Source organism: Argiope bruennichi, chromosome 5 (genome assembly GCF_947563725.1).
Source record: "Argiope bruennichi chromosome 5, qqArgBrue1.1, whole genome shotgun sequence".
NCBI classification, from domain to species: Eukaryota; Metazoa; Arthropoda; class Arachnida; order Araneae; family Araneidae; genus Argiope; species Argiope bruennichi.
The window spans coordinates 111551616-111565414 of record NC_079155.1 but is presented as its reverse complement, the minus strand read 5'-3'; the positions used below and the strand labels follow the sequence as shown (position 1 = coordinate 111565414).

At 30.9% G+C, this 13799-nt stretch overlaps 1 protein-coding gene across 1 annotated transcript in view; it reads right to left on the bottom strand.

Annotated features, from left to right (window-relative positions):
• Positions 1–11653, bottom strand: part of LOC129968347 (parkin coregulated gene protein homolog) — a 35955-nt gene extending 24302 nt beyond the window's left edge. The window contains exon 1 of the mRNA XM_056082204.1: positions 11551–11653. The gene's annotated coding sequence lies outside the window, so the exon portion shown is untranslated. The remainder of the gene's footprint in view (positions 1–11550) is intronic.
• Between the last annotated feature and the right edge of the window lie 2146 nt (positions 11654–13799).

Here is a 13799-nt window from a genome sequence, read left to right as displayed (position 1 = left end):
TCACATTAAGTTTGCCGAATTCAACTGTCAATCGAACAGCTAGACAAACTCCGAAATGCAAAAAGCTAGGAAAATAAAATTTGGACACCGATTTTGCTTCTAAAATACAGGTTTTAAACACATTTTGAAAGAAATACGTCAAAGGGTTGGTCGTATTTTTTCACGCATATAAATGCAACAATTCATAAGCGTAATGACTTAAACCAATGAAATCTTGTTACTACAACTGCAGTTTTTCGCGTCAAATTTTGGTTTCATTCGGTCGGTTGTTCAAAATACATATTCGCAGATAGATTCAATAAAAGCGATAGATTCGTGACAAAGAATCCGCATTTCGTAGCTATCGTTTGTTAATGCGATGCAAGGATTGTACTACCTTACCCAAGTTCCAGAACTTTATGTTGGGTAGAGGGGTATACGGCCTTAATTGGAGAGTATACGAGAAAACGTTGGGAACCCCCCCCCCCTCCCGCGAAAGGGCAAGTTTATCGCAACCGTATAATCTTGTCTTTAAATTTTTGGGATTCGTTTTTATTGTTTAGAGAAAGGCGGAAACAGACGGACAAATTTCAGTAGACGTACTTCGTTCAAAATTTGATATCAATTTACATTTTTGGTGCAATGAAAGTTTACCAAATTTCCTCCATTCAACATGTGGTGTTTTTTTTGTCCACATATCGGAAGTAAACCAATATAATTCCAAAAATGGTTTAATGGATTCGAACTTTCAAACGCGAAATCATAAAGTTGAATATTTTAACGATTACAAAATATTTCTTTTATGTATTTTAGATCTAAGAACACAAAACCGACTTCGTAAAGTTTTAGAAAAATGCTATCTTTTCACTGTAAATCATACGGAATGATTGGAACATTTCACGGAACACGTGTCGCATTTGACCTTAGATTACATTGCACGTTATTCGTCCCATTTTTTCCAGTAATTCGAAAGAAGATACGGTAAGCACTAAGTAGAGCCTCCTGGTCAGCAAACGTGTTTGATTGGAATTTCTTTTCACATCGCGTGCAACACTTTTACTGATTGTAGAAGAATTTCAGTATTTATCTGTGGATGAGTTACTGGAATGTATCACTCATTCTCCTTCCGTGATTATAATTCTCCAACTCAATTTATGGTGCCTTAGATAGAAAGAGGAGAAACATCATCGCATTTTTTAAAGCAGAAATGTTATTTATTATAGTTAATTTCTCATAGCATGCCTATGTGTTGAGTCAAATCATTTGCTTTTGGATTCCTAAACAAGGAATCTCTAATCGTCTTCTAAGAACTGGGAATGAAGGATACGAACAATGCGTCATGTGTTGTGATAACTGAAACTTAAAAGTTACTGGGATTGTGATGGCTCTATTTTGCAACAACTGCACGTGGAAATCATATTTCATTTCATAAAAATCCAATAAATAATATAAAAAAGAATAAAATAACTAGCAAAAGTATTCTTTGGCTTTCTTGTATGTTAATCCACTATGGAGCTTTTTGTAATTGATTTTATTGTGAAAAAAATTAAAGTGAATTTTTCTGAAAAGTGAATATTTACCAGAAATTATTGAAATTTAATTCTAAATTTTATTATTTTTAGAATTATTAATTAACATGTAGTAATTCTTATTCATTGTATTTTTTTAGAATTATTTAAAAATATTTATTTTTAGAATTATATTTTCAGAAATATAATTCTAAATGTTGTACGTTGCCCTGGATGTCATTACGTTTACAAGTTGTCTCGGTGGCATCTCTCAAATATGTAGACCAACAGGCGGTCAATTCTTTTTTGCAGATTTTCTGTTCTAATAATAGTTTATATGCTTTATTTATCCAAATAGGTATTGGGTTTTTAACTAATGTTTATATTGACATGGACAAACGAACAGTTACATTTTTTGCTCAAAGATATTATCCAAAATTTGACCGAAGTTTGCAAATTTGATGTAAGGACCCATATACAAAAATTAATTTCAGTTAGTGTGGGTACAGACGGATGGAAAAAAAAAATTCAAAAAAATATCTTTTTTTTAAATTCAGATTTAGTGAGATCTAAAACTTGGAGATTCGTTAAAATTGCATGGTTGATTTTTTTTTTTTTTTACTATTGGAATAATTTTCTTAGTACAAGAATGCAAAAGCATAGATACAGAACAAAGCTTCAATACATAATAAAATTTCATAAAAATATATGTTTTTATAAATTGAATTACGCAGGAAGATATTTCCTCTTGAGTGTTTCATTAAAAAAAAGCTATGTGTGTCACCAAATATGGATGCATCTAGAAAAATAATGAAGAAAGAAATATGATTTTGCTGCAGATATTCTCCCTTCGAATTTCTCATGTACTACCATAATATGGCACGTTTTGTGTTTATCATCGTTATAAAATGGTGCAAATTAAATATGTACTTTAGATTTTTTTTTCATTGGAAGACTTGATTCCAGAATTTGATACGATAAAGCCATCCAAATATTAAATATTAAACGTCACCCATTAAGTTGCTGGGGTTTTCAGTTATAATGTTCCTACCGTCCGTTCAGCGAATGGATAGTCAATCAGCTTGTTAATGAATAACGAAGCTTTATTTTGCAATAAATTCGAAACACATGTAGTACAGCCGAGATGTACAACGAAACAGCACTTGAAAACTTAACTGCATAAACGCAAATAACTGCGACAGCAAAAATTGTTCAAACAGAACATTTTGGAACAGAAGTTCAAACAGAAATCAGTACTCCAAAAACAGAGCTATCTCATACGTTCTCCTTTGCTTATATACTTTCCATGATAGAGTATGGAAGTTTTTAAAAATATTAATATATTGGTTTCTAAAGAGATATCACCAAAATTCTTTTACTTTCCAGAACCCCCGTTTTTGTTTCCAAACTCGCCGAATTCCTTGTCAGGTAGTAAAACGATCCCCAAAATTCCAACCAATAGCCTCGGGAGGTCTTCCTTCAGACTCCATCAAGGTATTTGTAAAACTTTTTTCCTTATATGACTAATTGCATGGGAGAGCAATATTATAGATTCTTAACGCTGTGCAAAAATACAGACAAGCAGTCAGCTCACTGATAAATCTCATGACAATACGGACATAAAGGCTGTAAAATAAAATTCTAGTTTTCAATTTCGTGTTATAGACAGAAATATATTCCGTGTTATAGACAGATATATATTTCGTGTTATAGACAGATATATATTCCGTGTTATAGACAGATATATATTTCGTGTTACAGACAGATATATATTTCGTTTTATAGACAGATATATATTTCGTATTATAGACTGATATATATTTCGTGTTATAGACAGATATATATTTCGTGTTATAGACAGATATATATTTCGTATTATAGACAGATATATATTTCGTGTTATAGACAGATATATATTTCGTATTATAGACAGATATATATATTTCGTGTTATAGACAGATATATATTTCGTGTTATAGACAGATATATATTTCGTATTATAGACAGATATAATTTCGTGATATAGACAGATATTCCCAAATAAATAAGCTTAATTCTAGGCATTTTATACGCTTAATGATGGAGGTTTAAAACATGACTATTCATTCAGAATTCAAAATGAAATTTTTCGTCGATTACAGTATCTTCTCTTTGTATGTTTGATATAAGATTAATATAAAGTTAACAAAGGGAATCACCTTTCTCTATAGCAAATTCGATGTGACACAATTGAGTTGAGGTCAATATCTTGAACGTCCGTGACTGTTGTTGTCCTTAAAATAAAGCTCTTATCAAACAGCATTGTGAAATCCAGTTCCCGCCAGTTTTCGTTGCCAACCAAACCTGTCAAACTTATTGGAAATTGACTGATAAGGAAAACTGAGTGCCTTATCTTCACCCATGGGGGAGTTTAGGTAGCTTGCAGAAATTATTTCTCCTAGGGGGTTCCGATAAAAAAAAATGTTCTTATCTATGTGGCATGCTTTGGTATCTGCTTAGTAACGATGTTATTGTTGTGGCGTTCGTCTCATTTTTGTTATGGAGACAAGAGCTTTCAGTGAATTCTTTCAGATTCATAAAAGGATATTATATCGGGAACAGTTCGAAATGATAGAAGACAAATTTAATTAAAAACAGTCCTGAAAATATATTTTTCTTAATTAGTTTTAAGCACATGATATTTCTTTTCTTTTTTTTGATTTAAAGTATTGTGAAATTTATAATTTTGAGATATCTTATTTCTCAGATCTACTGACAGGTGTCACCACTGATAGTGAATCAAATTTAAATTCAACTTAAGTCTGAAAATATTAAAATAGATCATTGCCACCAAGAGTATGCAGATGCATAAAATTCTAATCTTTTATACAGTAGTTCCAAAGATTTATCACCTTCGGTAATCGTAATTATTTTTTTTAGATTTAGCGATCAGCTTCCCTATCAACCATCTTTTCGCACAAAGAAATTTTATGACTGATTTTAAAGGCTAAGGTTCAATTAAAACATAAACTATTAAAATTAATTTAATAACATTTGCTGGATTTATTTTAATTTTAGTTTTTTAACAATATTCATTCGTCTTCATTACAAGACAGCGAGAATAGTCTTACAAAACTTTCGCCTATTCCCACAAATTTTTTATCCCCTTTCTTTCACATAAGATTGTGGACCTTGGGTAAGGACGCGAACACTGTGCATGGCATTGGTGAACGATAGTCACGAAATATGTATCTTCTTGAATCTTGACATTTTACTGAATCTATCGTGATAATATACATTTTGGACGATTGAAATCAATATTTGACATAGTTCTGTCGTCGTAGTCCCAACATTACCCGCCACATTTCATTGATTTAAGTCATTACTCATGAATTATGCTTCCTACATGCATGGAAAATTATAGATCGACAAATGGTCAACTGTTTGACAGATTTGGTTCAAAATTTGTTAAGGATCTGTATTTTAAATGCAAAATCTGTATACCAAATTTGTTTACCTCGTTCGTTGTATTTTGTAGTTATCGCTCAAATAACTGAGCAGACCGACTTCATGTGAATGGATTTCGTTCAAAATTTGACAGAAATCTACAAGTTTGGTTTCAAGTTCGTTACCAAATTTCATCTATTTTGCTCAAAATATTTTTAAGTTATATTGCTCGCAGACAGGCGTGATGCCAAAGATTTTTTTTTTCGATTTAGGGCGGTCTGAAACGTAGAAATTCTTCAAAATCTCGAATTCGAATATTTTTATGATTACAATATTTCCTCTGTGCTTCGAATAGGAAGAAGAAATAAAAGCATCCATGAGATTATTTACATTTGACTAATGGCAGCAATTTCTCATCGTCATAAACATACTTTCAAATGGAAGATAATTTCAAAGCGATACTTGACCTTCTTTCCTGAAGCTGAGTTTTATCAAGTTATGGTCAAATGAAGGCAGTAATGTTTTAATACCAACATGAATCTTTCTGCGTTTCTGTTATTAATATACAAATAGGACAGGCACTATTTTCCGCATGCTCTATATTTGTGAAAAATACTAAATTTTTTATTGCTTAAATAGTAATTTTCTGGTTTATTACTCACTGCTAGCCAGTAGAATTTTGGACTTCAATAATTTTCACTTTTCTTATGAACCTGGGAAATAAAATTACATAACTATTTTTTCATTTTAATCATATTTTTGTTATGTATCAGTGGTAATCTAATTTACTTCTTTTTTAAAAGAATATTAACTATTTTATCAACTCATCAATCGTCAATTGTATCTGTATAAGTGAGATGTATGCTTTTCCATCTAAGTAATCTAATACGTTCATTTCTATATTTGTGTGAACTTGGATACTTGAACTTAAATTCCTAAGCAAATCCTAATTCCTTCTTCGCATGCCCTCCCCCAAAAAACAATTTTTTTTAATAAGGTGATGTTTAATGTGTTAAGTGATACAGGACATCCAATTCTTAAAGGGGCAATCCAGGACGATGAATTTAAATTTGCAACAAGAATTGAAATCCGGTTTTTTCAGGTTAATATGGAACGTATAATCGTTTTAGAAATGGAAATGTTTCAAAGCGATGTTTGAGAAAAAGACAGAAATCAAGATTAGATGATATTACACACATATAGATAGCTTTCGATGATGCACACGTCAGGTTTATCCGCTTCGATTTTTCTCCCTTTCAAGGACATTCCCCCCTCATTTTAATTCTTCACTCCTTGCCCTTCTAATCCACGAAGCCAAAATAATGCCCTTTTTTTTCGCCTCAAAACAAGATTAGGTAAAGTAGCACTCAATAATGAAACAAACGTCAGCACGATGAAAGCAGCTGATAGTATGTATTATCTACATTCTATCTACATTAAGAGTTCTCTCAAATATTTTATAAATGAATATGGATAAAATATCTCTTAGCGAGAAAATTTAATAAACCACTAAGCCAAATATGCGAAATTGTCAGAATCTCACAATTTAAAATGTAAACGCTGGAATAAATAAACTGGTTAATATTTTGGGAATTCGTTTTTTCCATCATCTTAAATTTCAGAAATGTATATTAGATTAACAAAATTTGGAATCAGAGGTTTTTCAAATCACCAAGAAATTATTCAGTGTTCGAGATATTAAAAAAAATTTGATCTTTTATATATCGAATGAATTCCTAAAAACTTTTTTGATTTTATTTTTGCATCTTTTCACAAACTTAATAATCGAATAATCATAGGAAAAAACAAGGGCGAAAAACCTGTTTAATTTATAAAATGGATAATTATTAATTTAATGAATAATTAAAAATCTTAATTTCTGCTTTGAGCTGAAATTTACTTCTTTTTGTGGAACTATAGTTTACTAAATACCGTCTGGAAAAATGTTCATATTAACAAGATATGAATGGTTTATCCCTTTGAAGGGTCATTTTTTTCTAATATTATGTTAAAATATTTTTAGGCTTGAAATTGGAATAAGAAAAGGGATTCATTTAGCTTATTAGATAAATTTAATTTGATTCATTAATTAATTTGGTTCATTAATAATTGAGTGACAGATCAAGACACATCATTTTGTCTGAGATAAAGAACTGAAGCCTCTAAGTTTCTGTCTTTCTAAAAAAATGTGTCAGAACTTATGCCAACCTACATAATTTCATACAAATATTGATAAATTTGGTGGGAAGCATACTTCCCACGGCCTTAGAAAGGGTTAAAGCAATACTTTCAAGTTTCATCGGCTTCCAAGTAAAATTTGGGATTGTTATTGTAATAAATGTAAATAATTAATGTTCTAGTAATTAATAATCTAAAATAATTAATCATCTATATGGAAAATCGACTTGCTTTTTGTATTATTTGATGTAATAAAAATGAACCTTTTTACTTGATATAGTTTTGAATAAACTTGCTCAGAAATGTGTTTTAGATTTTACTTATAACATTTTTTCTACCAATATATATTTTTACTGTCGCTTATAAGAAATTTAAATAGATAAAATACTGTTAATATATAGAAATTCGATTTTAATATTTTGATAAATTTTCACATTTTAAGACTCCCTTAATTAAAAAAAATGAATTTGTCTTCTGCAAACAAAGAATTTATAAACAGAATTATTTAGAAGAATAAGATTTAAAATAAAATTGCACGTCTATATCAGTCTTTAACTAGTTAACTAGCTGTCTGTTTCTCTATTTTTGTGCTTGTGGCCGCGACTATTGAAAAACACATTAAACTAGATGAATGATTATTTAAATTGCAAAATATCGTCTTATGGATTTCTGATCGCAATGCAATTCGTTATCTGCACCTGCATTATATTCAATATGGGGAATTTTTACTTTCTCGAAGACGTGGTACAGAGAAAATACAGTAATCGTCGAAAAATTCCAACTCGAGACTTTGACGAATCTCTCCATTTTAGACCACCCCGACTCCGAGAAACAGGTGTTTAGAAAATGCCCGCATACCTGTCTGTGGCAAAGATAATTAAAAAATGCTTTGAGCTAGACGGTTGAAATTTGGTATACGGTTTTTACATCAAATATGCAGATTTCCATAAAATTTTCTGCAAAATCTGTTGAGAGGAAGTCCGACCATTCGAATATAAATTAACACGATGAGTTCAAAACAAAGAGAGCTAGGCAAATAAAATTCTGTGCATAGATTTAGAATCTATAGTTTAGACACTCGTCAAATTTTAAGTCACATCCATCAACAGATTGACTCTCTGTCGGTCTATAATTTCAGAAACATGTAAACACGATAATTCAAAAACACAGTTACTTAAATATACCTAATTTGGTGTAGGATTTTATGACTACAAGTACAGTTTTGTATCAAATTTTTCTTTCAAGCGGTTGAGAAAAGCGTGTCTAAAACACAAATTCAATTTTTGGATACTATTAACTTCATGCAAGGCCTTCATCGCCAAAAAACTCACCAAGGATGACACGAAAGATTCAGACAAAATGCTAAATGACCGCCAAAATTTAATATTTCGTCTCTATAGTTCGCCAATGCCATGTAAGGTGTTCTCAAGGATGACTATTTTATGTGAGAATATGCTAGAAAGTTTGGAGGGGACCACGCCCGCTGGTTTTAAAATTGCTTGATTTGATAAAATTAATCATTTTATATCTTTTAGGGGACATTTTATAATATAAATAAATATAAAAAACGGCTCAAGTATTGCCTTTCCAGGTAACATAATTTGTAAGTAATGAATTAAAAAAATTTGTTTTCCAAATGGACTCAATCTTTTTTCTTTATTCAAATGAATGTTGTCGATATTACAAAATTTGATTCTTTCCCCACATTGTGCTTTACCATCATCATCATTTTATTTTCTACAGAATCGAATTTACGCGATGCAATCCATAATAATAAGTGAGAACATCATTTCATTTAATAATCCAAAATAATTCAAGCGCATATTTGAAGATAAATGCCGATCGCGGAATGCTTTTTCTTACGTGTAATAACAAAACCCATTGTTAAGAAAAACGACATCTAGTCTTATGGACAATGGTAATAATTTCATTTAAACCCGCAACGTATTGTTATATTTTAGGATCAAAACATTACAATTACTCCAGCAATGAGATTATTTTGCATAAATGTAAGCAAACTTTTCCATTTGCGTCAATGGATAACATTACTGGAAATAAATAGATTTTCGGCACGTCTTTATGTTTCAAAACAATGGATTTGGACAAGCCTCCCGATTTTATTTCGGTCCTCCTCGATAAAACGATAAGAACTTACGAAGCACATTGCACGTCAGATTGCTCATTTCGCAAAGAAAGCCAACATTGAAGGAAGATAAGTACATTGACGAAAACGAAATGTGTTTGTTTGGTATTGAGCCACGTTGTCATTAAACCGCGATGTTGGAGTGATTCGACTCGTTATCTTCGCACTTATCAGTCATTAATGTTTGCATTTTGTGATCCGATGTCACTCTGTTTGTTTAATTCGACAATTTTTCGCGAGTAAAAGTGAAATGCAATTGTCAACAATGAATATGAGCATTCTGAATGGCAACGAATTTTCCGAAGTCTTTTTTTTTTAATTTTTATATTAATCTTGGAATAAAAATATCTTTGTTGAAATTTTCAGATAAAATATGCAATTAATTGGAGCGTTTCTTTTAATCAGTATTTTAAGGAACTGATGGGTTTTATGAACATAGAAACTGAATTTAAAAAATGACATCTTTTCCAATAATAAAGATGTGTGTTTGTGTGTATTGCCACTCTGCAAGCCAAATCTTTTGAATAAGAGTTTCCAAACTTGGCATGTTTATATTTGGGAGTGGGAGAGTGAGCATATCCGGGCGAATTTTTAAAATATTAATTACTTAAAAATCAAATTAATTTTTTTTCCATTTTTCTGCGATAACTTTCGAACATATTAAAGTACACAAATGATTTTACATCATCTTAAAATTTAAATAATTACATTTTTATTGCATATATTTTTCATTTTTAATTAATTAAAAAGTATTTTAAACGTATTTTAGAACAATAATTTTTTTTTGTTTCAATCATATGAAAGAAAAAAAAGCTTCAAAAATAAATATTCGATTTTCTGATATCTGTGCTGGTGAGATCGTACGTTTGATTCAATAAAACTGTTAGATTTGTGTTGTAATTATTGTTCACTGAGAGCATACAGCTGCACACAAGTGTCGGTTTCTTTTATTATACTACGAAGCATATAATTCTTATATATGAAAATAAAAATCTGAGTACTTGTTGCGATGATGGTTTTGCTCCAAATCCATAATATTATGCACCAGGAGGGGGATGGCAACTTTATTAAAGAAAAAATTTAAAAGGCCACTCCCTTTGTTTAAAAGATTCCTTTTGATGTTTATAGGCATAATTTAAAACCATTTACAGGAATATGATAACAGTCTGCATAGGTCTAATTAAATAATTTAATCACCCGTGCTACACTTACTGTGCACGACTCGATATCTATTGGTAACCAGCCAACAAAAGGACAAGTAATTCATTATTATATGCAAAATTAGTTTTGGTATTGTGACTCAAGAAAAACTATGAAAGTTAACCACTTCTGTCCAAATGACACAATGAATTAAATTCCACAGACAGAATAACTTTGATTCCATTACACGAATCATTCCCGAGCCATTCAAGCTAAAGACGATGAATAAAAACATCGCGCTATCATATTCGCATCACGATTTCTATCAAAACTAACGGTGCCTCGATTTCGAACTCGTGTCTTTGCACCTCCTTCCCACCATCTTCTTTCATCTTTCACCCCTCCCTTCCTTCTTATCTGAATATTTCACAGCCACGGTTACACAAATTGTTCCGTGGAAAAAGTTTAAACTTATATAACTTTCTTCAATGAGATATTTCCATTGTTTCCCAAATTCAAATGAAATCGGGCAAGTTCTGAAGCTTTACATTAGGAGGAAGCAAGTCGTATTGCTGGACCTCTTTGTCGAATTTCCCCAGTGCGGCACGTTTTGGCCTAGATAATTGACGCGATTGCTTTTAAAGACTTCTGTGGAAAAAAGGCACCTATTCTTTGTGCTTTGAAACGTTTAGTGCGTTGCTGAAAGGCCGGTTATTACGCTTAAGCTGGTAGCCCGACTTTTTACATAAAAAAGTGGACCTCATTATGAGAGACTCAGACAAAGCAGGCAGTAATTAGTTAGGTGGTGGCCGACCTGGTGATATGAAATTTGGCACCGAAAAAAGATACGGATAAAGAAATGGATTAAAAGGAACAGTTCTTGGTTGATGATTTTAGATGAGTTTTCCTTATTACATTTGTGATATTTCGGTAAAGAAAGCTTTTGCCATTTCTATTTACCGAAAAGAATTCACACTCCTTTCCTTTCTTTTTGTTACTTTCTTTCTGCTCTAATGAACGAAAAAACTTTTCATTAATATAGCTTAGCCTTTTTTTTAGAATATAATTTTACATTCCGTTATAAAGAATTATGATGAAAATCTATGATTACTTTCAGTTTTTCAAGGGAGAAAATTATTATTATTTCTCCTATATTATTATAAAGGAGAAACTTACCATTTATATACATATGATAAATATTTTCCTTCCTTCTCGCATAAATTCTGCTTCTGAGGCTATTTAATAATTAAAATTAAACCAGAGGCAGTTGTCTTCCCAAATTTTCTTGCATATACTCTAATAAAGATGTTATCCCAGAGAACGCCTTGCATAGGATTGGCGTATTGAATCTATCGTGTCATCCTTGGCGAGTTATTTGGCGATTAATCCCCAGTATGCGGTTAATACTAACCGAAATTCGAATTTGTATTATAGATGCGTTTTTTCCAACCAATTGAAACAAAACTTTGACCAAAACGGCATAATCCCCCAAATTACATACCAAATTTGATATATTTCGGTTATTGCGTTAAATTATATTCGAACATCCGAACCGACAGTATTTCTCTGAACGGATTTTGCTAAAAAGTTGACAGAATTCTACGGATTTGGTATGAAAATCGTATACCAAATTTCATGCTTTTAAATTAAAGTGTTTTTGAGTTATCTTTGTCCTAGACATACAGACAGATTATTTTAACACTTAAAAATTAAATTCAAAATGTATTCAAGATATATTCAAAATATGTTATAATTCAAGAACAATATACATGAATATAATTATTTTTCTTTTAAAAATAAGTTTTAAGTTATGTATTAAGTGAAAATATATTTATTTCTTCCATATAAAAATGAGTAGCGTATTAGTTGAAATCATCTTTAAATTGTTTAATTTAAATAATTCTGAATATTTAAACAAATGCGTACATACTTATAATTGTTTTTCTTCTAAATATTAAATTATAATCCACGAATTAAGAGAATAAATATCTATTTTTTTGCATAAAAATTGAAAAACGTGTTAATTAAAACTGTTTGTAAATTGTTAAATTAATTTGAAATAAATTAGAAAAAAAAACAAGTAAAAAGAAATGTTAGCACAGAATCGAACTCAGGTCTCCCGAATGCTACGCTAGCGTCTTAACCACTATACTATTGGCGCCTCGGCAATTGCGAAACATTATTAGTATACTATAAGCTATGCAGAAAGTTTGAGGGCCATTTTCTCGAAATAGACTGACTATTGAGATTTAATATTTTCTTGAGTGAACATTCTAAATGTATACTACCTTTATACTAAATCTCATCCGGAACTGAATTTTCAATTTCGTGCCTTCCCCTTGTAAGAAAAATAAGATTTTTAATTGCACATTTCATCTAGTACATAATTAAAAAATTAAAGATTATTATGCTTTTAATTTATGAATTACTAGCCTCTGTAAACGCAGCTTTGCCGGCATCTATTTATTTCATATGCGTGTAAGACAAAGCAAAACACATACACTTGCTAATAACATAGCTCATAGTGGCAGAAATAGAATGGAATTGATAAAAGTTATATTAGAAAAATTGACTACCGAAATTAGGGAAGATCGTGCGAAAATGATATTGATGTCACAATAAATCAATTTTTTTTAAAAAATGGAGCAAAAATGTTTGTAAATGTGCAGTAATTTGCTCAGAAGTTATGATGGAAAAATCTAAAATATTTTAACCCCCTTCAGAAACTTTTTAATGGCTCTTTTAAACCTTCTAAATACTAAGGAGCATATTTGTTAATTTTTTTTTTAGAATTTATCAAAGGACGAAGAATTGTATAGGCTTCAAATAAACAAAAGGACATTCAATTTTGTAAATACAGATTTTTATTAGAATTATCAATACTTCTTCTATAAGATAATATCAGTAAGCATTATGTTATTCAATAACTTGTTCAGTCTTTAGTTTTCCATTAGATTTTGGAAAGAAGAAAATCAAGAAGGGTCATGTCTTCCGCTAATACAACCAGCGGGAGTAGTCTTCACAAATCTTTCTCGCATACTTTCTAATAAACTTGTCATGCCAGAGAACGCCTTACAAGTCATCGGCGTATAATAGTTACGAAAAAAAAACTTGGCTGGAATTTAGCGATTTTACGGAATCTGTCGTGTCATGGCGAGATATTTGGCGATTAATCTCTGGTTAAGTCACTGCGTTTCTGAATTATCGCTCTTACATGTTTCTGAAAGTACAGACTGACGGACAGACAACCCGTACTTGGATTTTTCTCAAAATCTGATAGGGGTCTAGCTGTAGGTGTTAAATCTGTGTACCGAACTTTATCTATTTACTTCTCTTTGTTTTGGAATTATCGAATAGCCGAACAGACGGATTTTCTCTAAACAGATTTTACTCAAAATTTGGCAGGAATCTGCTCATTTGGTCTA